This window comes from Panthera onca, chromosome F2 (assembly GCF_046562875.1).
Source record: "Panthera onca isolate mPanOnc1 chromosome F2, mPanOnc1 haplotype 2, whole genome shotgun sequence".
NCBI lineage: Eukaryota > Metazoa > Chordata > Mammalia > Carnivora > Felidae > Panthera > Panthera onca.
This window is the reverse complement of record NC_138356.1, coordinates 42,961,131-42,975,503: the sequence shown is the minus strand read 5'-3', so window position 1 is coordinate 42,975,503 and position 14,373 is coordinate 42,961,131.

Sequence of the window (14,373 nt, the reverse complement as noted above, 5' to 3'; positions counted from 1 at the left end):
CAGAGAGAGACAGAGCATGAACGGGGGAGGGGCAGAGAGAGAGGGAGACACAGAATCTGAAACAGGCTCCAGGCTCCGAGCCATCAGCCCAGAGCCTGACGCGGGGCTCGAACTCACAGACCGCGAGATCGTGACCTGGCTGAAGTCGGACGCTTAACCGACTGCGCCACCCAGGCGCCCCTAGGTATCATTTTTATCTCCATTTTACAGACCAGGAAACTGAGGTGCAGAGAGGTTAAGCAACCTGTCAGTGGTCATGTAGCCAGGGCATGGCACTGAGGTTTTAAACCTACTTCTTTCAGACTGTAGAGCCTGAGGCATCAACCCCTATACAATTCTCCCCCAACCTCATCTACCTGCTCTCTGGTTGGTGCCTAAATGTCAGTGTGGGGAATCTGCAATTAGTCACAATTCTGGAGGTTGGTGAGCTGTCACAGGGGCGACCATCGCTGCGTGCGGGTTTGGAATATGTGAATTGTGTGACTGCTAGGGTGGGGGAAGCTGAAATGTGGGTACAGATTGCAAAGCTCAGTGAGTTCTTAGCTTAGGCTTGCCCCGGGAAACCCCGTAGTTTAGGTCATTGCTGGGTTTCTGCAGTGTCTCTGCAGTTTTTTGGAACTGCCTGGGTGTGGTTTTGTGAGTGGGTTCTCACAATAATGGTCAATTTACAGATAGGTTATGTTTCAATAGACTGGTTGTAAGTGGTCTGTGTAAAGGTGAGAAACATTTTCCTATGGAAACAATAATGTTGGTTTGAGTTTCCATGTCATTTTGCATAAGTTTTATTTACCCAAATGGAACTTTTTAATAAAGCAATTTTGACTTCTGGGTTTTGGGGACAGATAATCACCTGGGGAAAAAAAAAAAAAAAAAAAAAAAGAGGCTCTTGCTCTTCTCTTTCCTGGGTGGAGGTGGGTTTTGAAATAGTTGAGAATTCTTTGCGCTCTCCACCACTCTTTCTGTATCCCTCACCCAATTCCCCAAGCTCCCCAGCTACCCCTGGGACTGCCAGCCCTGCCCTGTAGTGTGTCCCCAATCCAGAGATTTCCCTTTTCTGCATAAATATTTCCAGCCCCAAAGTTATTTTTCTCTCTTCCTTCCATCAGAAAGTTTATTCCTTCACTCAGATGGTAGAAGAAACACGATCAGATTGAATTACATGAAGATGTAAATATCTCCTAGTTCCTTAACCTTGGAGACATTTGCATTTTAAGAAAAGAACCTTGGGTAACTCAGATTTCTTGGGAGTGATGTCAAAGACTAAATAGAAGATTCAACACTCCAGCCACACACAATTTTGAGGCTGAATATGAGCTAGGCACTAAAGATACAGGGTGAATGGAAAGAACTGTCAATGTGAATTTTTTGATGTCCTTTAAGGTACATCGCTATTTATAGCTAATGTTTTAAAAATTAAATGCAATGCATTAAAGCAAAAACATTTAATAACTTAGTTTTTTCTAAAGCTCTTACGTTTAATGAGTGTAGGCCCCATAAAGAATTTGTTGCCCTTGTTTTTACTCATTGCTATATTCTTAGCATCCAAAATAATGCCTAACACATAGCATACACTCAATAAATATGCTGAATGATTTTACAAATCCTATTTTACTTGTTAATATAATAATTTTAGTAAGCACTTTGAAGGGAGCCTTAGATTTATGCCTCTTCCACTCAAATTGAACGGATCAGCCTCCCTTAATTCTGGTTACAAACCTAATTAATAGACTTCCTTTAAATATTGCACACTGCTTTTATCAATTTAATATATTCTTTTTTCTTTTAGAGCCCTTCAAATTTCTCTAATAAGAAAAAAAAACTTCTTATATATTTAAACCCCTCTTAAGTAAAGCTAATAAATTAAACTTCTTAAGATGATTCTTAAGCATTTCAATACTGTTTATATCATTTGGCTTAACATCATGAATCTAAAATTAGTTACCCAATTATCCATTTAAATTGATTTCAGAAGGCTAACCTGCTAGATACCTTAATAGACAACATTTTTTAAAGCTTGAAAATGTTTTAAATACCAAATATATACAAATTGTCTGAATAATTTAAAAAAAACCCTATTTTTGGGGCACCTGGGTGGCTCAGTCGGTTAAGTGTCCGACTTTGGCTCAGGTCATGATCTCACAGCTCCTGAGTTTGAGCCCCTTGTCAGATTCCATGCTGACAGCTTAGAGCCTGCTTCAGCTTCTGTGTCTCCCTCTCTCTCTGCTCCTCTCCCACTCATGCTCTGTCTCTTTCTCAAAAATAAATAAACATTAAAAAAAGTTAAAAAAAAAAACCTATTTTTGAACGTAGTACACAGTGTTAATGATTGAGATTCGATTTACTTAATCTTTGTACTCTATTCCAAAATTTCTTTGGGTTAAAAACATTAGCCCACTCCTGAAATTGTAGTGTCACAAGCAAAGTAGAGCGGCCATTTCAGCAGACGACTGTGGCTGCAAATCTACCAAAAGTTTCAGTTGAGAAAGGAGATGGATTCTCCCTGGGACACTGACCACATGCCAACTCCCTTTTAACACTCACTAACTACATGAACTCCAGACTCCTGTCTTTTATGAGGTGATCTCTCTTGGTTTCAAGATAGGTCATTAACTAATTTTTCCACCCTTGTTGGGTAAATTGAATTCCACACCCCTTATTAAGATTATAGCTAACTTTCTTCACTGATTAATTGGATTTCACATTTATTTAATGATCTTAGGACTTACCTTTTTTTAAAAAAAATTTTAATGTTTATTTTTGAGAGAGAGTGCGCACACATGTGCACAAGTGGGGGAAGGGCAGAGAGAGAGGGAGACACAGAATCCGAAGCAGGCTCCAGGCTCTGAACTGTCAGTAGCCCGACGTGGGGCTCGAACTCATGAGTCAAACCATGAGATCATGACCTGAGCCGAAGTTGGACGCCCAACCAACTGAGCCAGCCAGGTGCCCCAAGACATATCTTTGTTTTCGCCTTTGGTTTTAAAATTACTGCCATTTTATTGAATTATTCTGCCCTTACACAATTCTTCCACAACCTCTTCTGACTTTATTTATTTTTCCTATAATCTTCCTTTGTGGAAGAGCTACAACTCTTACAGATATTAAAATGGCGTCTGATGGAAGCTGCACATCCCTTGTTCTTGGTCTAGTTCTATGGTCACTGTACTAAAACCATGTTAATAAAAACACAATCCCTGTGCTTGAGGAGTTCATAGGAATATTATTATTATGATGACTATTATCTTATGAGGTAATCTTTATGAAAACCCTAATTCTTATCACTCTGCCTTACAGATGAGAAAACTGTGGCTTAGCCAGGGTCAGCCACTTCCTTGAAAGGAGTTAGGATGCAATCTGGTAGAATCCAGAGCCCAGTCTCATCTGCTCACTCATTTGGCAGCTGATTCGTAAATTCTCGTAGCATGGTATGCATTGTTTGAGGCTCGAGGAAACTTTACGAATTGAACCGGAGATACAGGCAGTTCCAAAATTGAATTCGTAGATTTTGCAGACTCCTAAAGGCAGAATGCTCTCTTTATCTACATTCTGCATTTTTATACTTTATTTGTTTCCTTGCCAACTCACAAATTCCCTGAAAGCTTAACCTACCCTTTTCCGTAGCTGTTGAGGAAGCAGGGAGAATAGGATTCAGGTTTGAGGGATGGAGAAACATTTACAGCCATGAGTTCTTTACCATCCAGATATTCAAAATTACAAAGGATACAATGCTGACCCTTCCAAGTAGTCCAAACTTATTGGAAGTAAAATGTGTTTGATTTAAAAAGAAGAAATTTAATAAATATTTGTTATGTATTAGTGTCATCTGTGACTAGAGGCAGAATTTCCTAGATGTAACTGAGAATGATCACCTGAGTGGAAATTAGAACCTCTTGATGTAATTTTGTTTTCAAAAATTCATATTTCCAAGTGATTATTCTTTTACCTCTACTGGGAATCCTTAATCATGATAATGAGGGGGCCTGGGTGGCTCAGTTGGTTAAGCATCCAACTCTTGATTTCCGCTCAGGTCATGATCTCAGGGTTTGTGATATGGAGCCCCTGTTGGGCTCTGCGTTGTTAACATAGCAGAGTCTGCTTGGGAATTTCTTTTCTCTCTCTCTCTCCCCCTCCCCCACTTGCTCACTTGCTCTGTCTCTCTCTCTCTCTCCCCCATAAATATATAAATAAACTATATATATATATATATATATATACATACATATATATATGTGTATATATATACATACACATATATATATGTATGTATATATATATATATATATATATATATATATATATATATATAAATAAAATTATGATAATGGTTCAGCAGCAGGAATGTGAGACTAGTTAATGTACTTTTTCATCTCGAAACAGCTAGAAAACCAATAGTATGTGTCCAGGGAATTTTAAAACAGGTTTAACAGGATTATTTAGTCTTGACCTAGGGCAATGACCAAATAGGATTACATCCATGATGCGATTTGGCCATCTACGGCTCCATGTTTGGTTGTCCCTCTTTGGAACAGAGGGAATCTTGTGTCTTTACCCAGAAGACCTGATGATTTACTTGTGAATGCCAACATACTTACACCAGCCAGGTGTGCCCTAAACTTTTCTTTTTTTAAATTCTTGATTAGATCCTTACTTTCTGAATTTTTGTAAGTTCTCCAGAAATGACAGTTCCAATTTGTTGGAAGAAAGGAATAATTGAACTGCCAAATGTCTTCACTCCTTTCCTTTGAAATTCATATTCTCATTTCCACAGGGGATTATTTACTTGTCTCTGTTGAGATTGTCTTAAAAGTCTTGGAGTTTCAGTTTGAATTTTGAGACTTGCCTTATCTCCAGTTTTATACCTAAAATCTCTGATGAGTTGAGAAAACCATGGAGATAATTAGCTTCTGAGTTATATTATTATTTTTTTTCCTTACTAGTAGATAATGTTTATTGGATACCACTAGTGTTCAAATCATGGTAGAAGATTTAAATTTATCCAAGGCCCTTGGTTAGATGGCTCAGTTAATAATTTATTCCCACCAGAAAGAACTTTTAATGTTGCTTACTTTAAAATTACTGTCCAGAGCAAATGGACATTTACCTTATAAGAATGTTTGGTTTAGGCTTAAACAAAATTATGTATTCTTTCCAGATTTCAATTTTGCCAAAACTTGAAGTTTGTTGGGAGTGGGTTGCCAGTGAGCAAGAGCCTCTGACACTGCAGTGAACAGATGGTTCTTCAAAATAAATAGGTAAGGGGCGCCTGAGTCGCTTAGTTGATGGAGCGTCTGACTTTGGCTCAAGTCATGATCTTGCGGGTTTGTGGGTTCAAGCCCCGCATCAGGCTCTGCAGCTGACAGCTTGGAGCCTGGAGCCTGCTTCAGATTCTGTGTCTCCCTCTCTCTCTGCCCCTCCCCTACTTGCTCTCTCTCTCTCAAAAATAAAATAAACATTAACAAAAAAGAAAATTAAAAAATAGATAATAGTTTCATTAAAAAACAATGATCTGATTTCTAAAGATTACTTATATCAATTGGAAAGTGACTTCCTAGCCAGCACATTGTAGTTGTTGTTACCTAGTTGTCAGTGGGAGTACCCTGGATTGAGCACTGGGACAGCATAGTGGTTAAAAATTCACTTCAGGCATGATCTGAAAAGCCACTGTATCTTAGAATTCCTCCAAATCTCAGAATTTGGGCTATTTGTCTAGCGGTGGGGTACACAGACAGGCAGATCTGACTCCTTTGTATCACTGTCTCCCAATCTCTTGGTGTGACCCAGGCTGTGGGTGCTTATCCTATGATCATGTTTCCTGGGTCTGGGGTGATCCGCCCTTGTTCTCTAGCAGGGAAGTAGCCAGGAATTCATATGCTCCCTAGAAGTTCAAGAATGTAAGGGAGACATGATTAGGACAGGAATTTTGCTCAGTCTTGCTGGAATGTTGGTGGATTTTGTGGTTGGTGATGAGATTCGACTGTTTACTAGTTATATAATATCATAGACGATAGTGGTGGTGACAGTGTTTGTAGTGTCAGCCGTTTAACCATTAGTAGTTAGAGATAAAGTTTCGACAATAAAAGATGGTTGGATCACTTAGGCCTTTGTTCAGTTTTATTTAACAGAAGCCCTCAGGTTAAGACTAGCTTAAATTTTAGAAATTTAGCTTTCACACACAAAAAGTTCAATGACAGGCAGTCCAGGGATAAATGAGGGTTCTGCAATGTCTTTCAGAGCCTAAGTTTCCTATATTTCTGCTTCACCATTCTAGTGCATAGCTTTCATATTCAAAGTTAACTTATGGTCCAACATGGCAACTGAAGTCCAGCCATCACATCCCAGCTGTAGGCCAAAAGAAAGAGGAAAGTCAGAAGGGAAAAAAAAGGGCTTCTTCCAGCTGGACCAGCTCCTTTTAAGCAGCCTTCCCAAAAGTCCCAAACAACATTTCTCTTTATTTTTCATTGGCCAGAGCAAACCCACACCTGGCTTCCATGGAGACCAGGAAATGTAGTCTTACTCAATAAAGCATGATTGTTCTTTGGTTAGGCAACACATAGCCTCATAATCCTAGGGTTTTAAGGCATGGACCCAATCTTATCAGTTACATCTCCTCTTCCCTGAAGGTGTCCTAACTCTGAGAGCTCCTCACAGAGAGTTCAGTTAGCTAGAAAAGAAAGCAAGTGTCCCTAAAGTGATGGTAGAGAAGCGCAGGCCCTGCAGTAAAAGCTTGACTGGAGAACCAAGCTGAGGAAGATAAGCCTTTTGCTCTCTCACTCCAGAAAATGTCTGGATCTATACGGCACACTCTGATTTAGCAACTTAATTGTAGGAACAAAGAAGGTTAAACTGAAAGAACAGAACAAGTACTTATTGAAGGAAATGTTGACCAGTAAGGCAAAAGCTTTGACCAGTCACATTAGAAGCTCCTCCTCCTGTGGGAAGGCACTGACAAGGGAAAGAGCATAAGGTAGAAGATCCCATCTCAACCTTAGCTTTCTTACTGCAGGTGTTCTTGTTGGGCTGTGTGTATATCTAGACATAGATACTTATAAATGTATAAATAATCCAATTACTATATACACATAGAAATATTCTATATCTTTATATATTCCCTATGTATACGTAATATACTGCATAGTCTTATAACTCTGAGCTCTGCAGCCAACAGGCCCTCAAGGATTAAGGTGTACTGAGATATCGGGCCCGGGGCGGCCAAAGCCTATAGCAGATCACCTCTCTCCAAGAGCAGGCTCTTCTGTTTGCCCCAGTGTGTTCCACAAACATTACCACTTTCACTGTGAGCTCTGGGCCCCCAAAGGCAATGAATTAGTTTATTCTAGGCAGCCTCATGGTATGTGTCACAGGAATATCACTTTTATTGTCATCTATCAGCGATGGAAAATTAGTGGAAACTTAAGTCAGTTGTAGGCATCAAGCCACAGTCTGACTGAAATGCAGTGCTGACCTGGGCTCTTCATCAGTGAATAGAGGTGAAGAACTAATCAGGCTAACCACGGCGAAGAACCAAAACCTCTTACCTTCCAGATCAAACATCTTTAGTGAGATAGATGAAAAGACCAGGTTACTCCTAGAAATTACAGTTGACTCTTGAACAACTCAAGCGTTAGGGGTGTCTACCTTGCACAGTTGAAAATCTGAGTATAACTTTTGACTCCCCTAAAACTTAACTACCAATAATAGCCTCTTGTTGACCGGAAACCTTACCAACAAGTAAACAGTCAACTAACATATATTTTGTATGTTATGTGTATTATCTACTGCATTCTTACAATAAAATAAGCTAGACAAAAGAAAATTATTTAAGAGAATTATAAGGAAGAGAAAATACATTTACAGTGCTGTATTGCATTTATCGAAAACAAATCCACACATAAGAGGACCCATGCAGATCAAACTCATGCTATTTCAGAGTCAGTTGGCACTGATAATAATAGTGTCATGATATTTGTGACATTTTCTGTGATAAAAATCAAAACCAAAAGCGATATTTCACTACTTGGATGTTTTGGGGGGTGGAGAAGGGCGGGAGTTTGTGAGGTCTTGCCATTCAAACAGCACCTTTTACCTCACACCAAAAACATCCTATGTTATTAGTAATTTAACATTGATGTTTATTCCACAGATGGGCAAAATGGTCAATTATATGAATGTTAAAAGTTGAGTTTCTATCATGGACCAACCTTCAGTGTCCAATAACCTCATAGGTCATTTTGCTTCCTAAAGGTAGATTACAGAACAAAAATTTCTTACAAAAATGTGCTCAATAAGACATTCAGAAGCCAGTTCAGCCTCTGTGAATGTGAGGTGGTCCATGTCAGTGGTCATTGTACCAAATCACACGACTTCTTTTAAGACTATGTGTGGTCTGAAAGCATGGACCATAGGTAAAGATAAAATATAGAAATACACACACACACACACACACACACACACACACAGCTCTCTTACAGAGCTTTTTCAAGCTTAGCAAATGACCTAGTATGTAGAAAGTATTCAGTAATTATTAATTATTATTATTGTATTTTTTGGATAGATCTTTGAAAGCTACATTAATCTTTGGTGATAGAAATGAGAGTTCTGATAGTTCCAATAAGCCTCTAATAAGGGACATCATTGATTCATTAAGGAGTGGTGACTTTTGGGGCATCTATCATTTGCCAGGTGCTATGCTAGGCACTCAGAATACAGACTTAAATAGGAGAGTCTCTGTAAAAGAGAAGACTTGCTAAAATCATTGCAGCACAATATGGGAAGCATTATTAGGATTTGAACATCATGCTGAAGAGGAGAAAGCAGCACCCCTTCACACAAAAGTGACATCCCCTTGAGTTTTAGTGAGCCATTCACCCTGATTGGTAATCTCTCACATTGGTGAGGTGGGTTGCCAACTTAGTGTGCAGCATGTGATTACAAAATTATTTTTTCTCTCTACCTAAAATGAAATAAGCCTTTGGAAAATCAAAGTTCTGACATACATCTTATTAACCCTGCTGAGCAAATGCACCTGGGCTATATATTTTACTAGGCTACTTAAAGGTTACAGGGTGGTCAGTGTAATAAACCTTGTTATGTTATCTCGGGTAGAACAAACTCTGAGAACAGATATTCAGATGAGCCAATGCAGAGAATTCATCCTGGAGTCAAAAAAAAAAAAAAAAAAAAAAAAGGAACAGAAAGGTGTGTCAATAGGGTCAAGTTCATCTGCATAAAACAGAAAGCCCCAAATAACAGTGGCTCAAAACAGATAGTTTATTTCTCTCCCATAAAATAAATTTGGAATTTGATACTGTAGGGTTGATATGGCGATTTCTTAGACATCAAGGAATTTTTCATCATTTAAATGTGCTTTTTATCTTCAAGTTTGCCACATAGTCCAAGATAGCTGTTGGAGCTCCTGGCATCTCATCCCTATTCCAGTAGGCAGGAGAGAGAAAGAAGGAAAGGCAAGAAGGGTGCACTCTCATCCTAGCAGTGTAGATTACCTTTATAGAGCCTTTATGAAGTTTCACATAATACTTAAGCTTGCATCTCATTGACTAGAACTTAGTCACAAGACCTCACCATGGCTACAGGGGAGGGTGGGAATGTAGTCTTTTGCTTGGATACATTGTTGCTGGAAATAACACTGAGTTTCTGTAATCATGGAAGGAGGAAGAACAGGCATATTGGGAAGATACTGGCAGTCTGTGAGATAATAGGCATGACAGGTTGCAAGGTTTTTAAGAGGAGTATTGACATAACATAATACAAGCCACATATGAAAAACCCACAGTTAACATAATACTTAATGGTGAAAAGCTGAGAGCTTTCCCCCTAAGGTCAGGAATAAGCCAGGGATGTCCACTTTTACCACTTTTACTTAACGTTAAGTACTGGAAGTCCTAGTCACAGCCATCAGACAAGAAAAAGAAATAAAAGACACCCGCATTAATAAGGAGGAAGTAAAACTTTCACTCTTTGCAGATGACAGGATACTATATATAGAAAACTCTAAAGATTTGACCAAAAAACTACTAGAAGTGATCAATGAATTCAGTAAGGTCACAGGATATAAAATCCACACGTAGAAATCCATTGCATTTCCATACACTAATAATGAAGTAGCAGAAAGAGAAATTAAGAAAATAATACCATTTACAATTACACCAGAAATAATAAAATACCTAGGAATAAACTTAACCAAGGAGGTGAAAGACTTGTATAAAACATTGATGAGAGAAATTGAAGACAATACCAACAAATGGAAAGATATCCCATGCTTATGGACTAGAAGAACAAATATTATTAAAATGCCCATACTACCCACAGCAATCTACAGATTTAATGCAATCCCTACCACAATACCAAAGGCTTTTTTCACAGAACTAGAACAAACAATCCTAAAATTTTGTATGGAACTCCAAAAGACCCTGAGTAGCCAAAGCCATCTTGAAAAAGAAGAACAAAACTGCAGCTATCACAATTCCAGATTTCAAGATACACTACAAAGTTGTAGTAATCAAAACAGTATGATACTGGCAGAAAATAGACACATAGGTCAGTAGAACAGAATGGTGAGCCCAGAAATAAACCCATTATTACATGGCGAATTAATCTTTGACAAAGGAGGCAAGAATACGCAATGTGAAAAAGACAGTCTTCTCAACAAACGGCGTTGGGAAAACATGCAGAAGCAGCATGCAGAAGAATGAAACTGAACCACTTTCTTACACAATACACAAAATAAACTCAAAATGGATTAAGAACCTAAATGTGATACCTGAAACCATAAAAATTCTAGCAGAGAGAAAAGGCAGTAATTTCTCTGGCAACAGCCAGAGCACCATTTTTGTAGATATGTCTTTTAAGGCAAGTGAAACAAAAGCACGCATAAATGATTGGGACTATATCAAAATAAAAAGCTTCTGAACAGCAAAGGAAATAATCAACAAAACTAAAAGGCAACATACTGAATGGGAGAAGATGTTTGCAAATGACATATCTGCTAAAGGGTTTGTATCCAACATACATAACATACATACATAAAGAACTTATACAACTTAACGCCAAAAACTCCACAAATAATCCAATGTAAAAATGGGCAGAAGATATGAATATACATTTCTCCAAATTCAGACATTCAGGTGGCCAATAGGCACATGAAAAGATGCTCAACATCACTAATCCTCAGGGAACTGCAAATCAGAACCACAATGAAATATCACCTCACACCTGTCAGAATATCTAAAATCAAACACACAAGAAACGGCAAGTATTGGCGAGAATGTGGAGCAAAGAATACCCAAAGAATACAAAAACGTTAGCTCAACAAGATACATGCATCTGCATATTATTGCTGCATTATTTACAATAGCTAAATTATGGAAACAACACAAGGGCCCATCGATAGATGGACAGATAAAGAAGATGTGGTATTTATGTGATGGATTATTACTTGAAAAAGAATGAAATCTTGCCATTTGCAACTGTATGGGCCGATCTACAGGGTTTAATGCTAAGTGAAATAGAGAAAGACAAATTCCATATGATTTCACTCATATGTGGAATTTAAGAAACAAAATACATGAGCAAAGAAGAAAGAGACAAACTAAAAAGCATACTCTTAGCTACACAGCACAAACTGGTGGTTGCCGGAGGGGAAGCCGTGGGGCGGGGTGGGGGGGGTGGGGGGGGGTGGGGGGGGGGCCAGTGATGAAATAGGTGAGGGGATCAAAAGTACATTTATCACGATGAGCACTCAGCAATGTATAGAATTGCTGAGTTACTATATTGTACACCTGAAACTAATATAACTACACTTGACTTAAAATAATTAAAAAATAAAAATAATAAGTAGAATAAAATAAGGAAGAGTGTTGCATAAATTCTCCCTAGTAGTATGGGACACGGCAATGGGAATAGAGAAGCAGAGGAGTCAGCAACATAGGGTGAGCATTCAAATTAAAAAAAAAAAGACAAAACAGGGGCGCCTGGGTGACTCAGTCAGTTAATCATCTGACTTTGGCTCAGGTCATGATCTCACAGTTTGTGGGATTGAGTCCCACATTGGGCTCTGTGTTGACAGCTCGGAGCCTGGAGCCTGCTTTGGATTCTGTGTGTGTGTCTCTCTCTCTCTCTTTGCCCCTCCCCCAGCTTATGCTTTCTCTGTCTCCTGAAAATAAATAAACATTAAAAAAAAAAAAAAAAAGAAAAAGTTGCCTATTTTTCTTAATTGTGAAGAGGACTTCTCGTTAATATCATTAAGTGGTATTGTCTGATGTGCATTTAAGATATTGCTTTCTTGAATTATCTGGAAAACGACGATTTTGTGAGGGAGAAAGCTCTTGTCATGGGAGCTGAGGGCAAGGGTGTTCATTTATGTGCCCTAAAGAGCGGTGGCAATCGGTTTTCCATGCAATGGATGGCAGTGGAAGGGTTAATGTGTTAGTGCTTGCCCGGGGCTGGAAGATGAAAACCAGTAGGCTGGGATATTATTTTTATTGTGTTGACACAGATGCATTTTCGTAAAGATTTATAAGAAACTTTTAATTTTTCAAAATACTCTGCCTCTTGCTTTTCAAATTCCATTTTACTTATGTATGTGTCATCTACACTATGGCCTCACTGGGGGAGAACAACAACAAAAAATATTTCTCTTTTCTTTGAGGTTTTACATTCACGTGGAACATTTTTACTGAGTCAATAAATCGTTGCTTACCAGCGAGGGTGCCCCGGAGATCTTCAGAAAATTTTCTGAAATTTGGGCGAACCCAGTAATCATTCAGGAAGAGGGAGCAAACAAACTGAATCTATTAACTTCCAAGAGAAGCAGAAGGTTTGGCATGATAATATCACCACTACCAATAATAATAATAAAAACCAGCAACCATTATAGACTGCTTGCACTGGGACCTCGCAAAGCTTAGTGCTGTCCACACATCCTGCTCCTCTCCCCTTTCCTCCTCTCTACTTGTACTCTTCCCAATGCACAGACAAGAAAACCGAGGCTCAGAGAGGTTAAGTAAAGTGCCTGTGAAAAAGGAAAAAAGGCCGGAAAAAAAGCACAACTGGGACTCATACCAGGCAATCTGATCTCACAGTCCACAGCAGTCTTAACCACTGTGTAATATCGTCTCACAAACATCCCCAGAATCTGCTCCATCCCTTATCACCGACAAAGCCTTGGATTTGCTGGGAGAGAAAAAAATGCTTGAAATCTAACTGGGCTCTTCTAGTATCTGTTTTGACAGCCGAAATTAATTGTCCATTTTCTGAGCACTTTTTGGCAACGCTCTGTAATGACCCGAACTGCCGTCCCCTTCCTTTTCAGTTTGGCAGGGCTCCCTGGTGTCAGGCTGACAGGGAGAGGGGTGGGCCGTGCACTCCAGCCATAGGTGCCTGGCAGGGTTGCCGGCTTTGATGAGAAAGGGAGCGATTGTTCTCACTCTCCGGAGTTGCTGAGAACGATGGTGGGCATTTTCGGTCTCTCTGATTAGAATGAAAAGCCTCACAAAGCTGATTAAACCAAATGTGATAATTGAGTAGAGCCTATCTCCCATCTTTGTGTTTGTCCTGTCAAAGTAAGACGAACTGTCTTTCTCACTCTCCGCCTCCCGCACCCCTGCCTCTCCACTTTCCCTCAGTGCTGACCAGAAGAGGGAGCAGCAGCAGCCGGAAGGTGAGAAATGTGCAGGCACGTGTCAGAATGGACACCCATCTTTAAATGTGCTCATGCCTTTAGGACTAAAAACATTTGTTAAATTGAAAAATGCCACTGAGAACAGAAAATTATCAACATTTCTTCTTGTAGCTCTGAGCCTCTAGGTACCTTTTTGGGCAACTTTATTTTGAAGAAAGCTGAAGCCGCCCCCAAAAGTTCATGAATAATCACTTGAGAAAGCCCTTAACATCCTTGATACTTATATTATCAAGATACAAGGAGTCCTAAGTGCAAGGTGCTTATAGGGTAAAACGCAAAAAAGATTGTGTGGATAAACACTGTAATTTCCACCTCCCCTCTTTATTTTCTCTGTGTTTCTCTCCTGTAAATAATGTAGTATGCAAATAAATGGGGGGGGGTCAATATTTGCCTTTTGATAGCAGTATTTTCTCCCCTGATTCCTCACCATCATTCCAGGTGAAGGTGAACTTCACATTGGGTTTCAATTAGGAGGAGAAAAGTAAATTGGAACGGCGACGGGGAGGTGATTCCTATAGGTGAGCACTGCCTGAAGAAGAAACAGAGAGGAAAATGAACCAAGAATAAAAGTCACCAGTGGCTACTTGACATAAGATGGAGCAAAGGGTTTGGATCAGGTAGACTCTCAGCAAACTGCAGGAGGAGGAGAGGAGGAGGATGAATTTGATGCTAAAGGC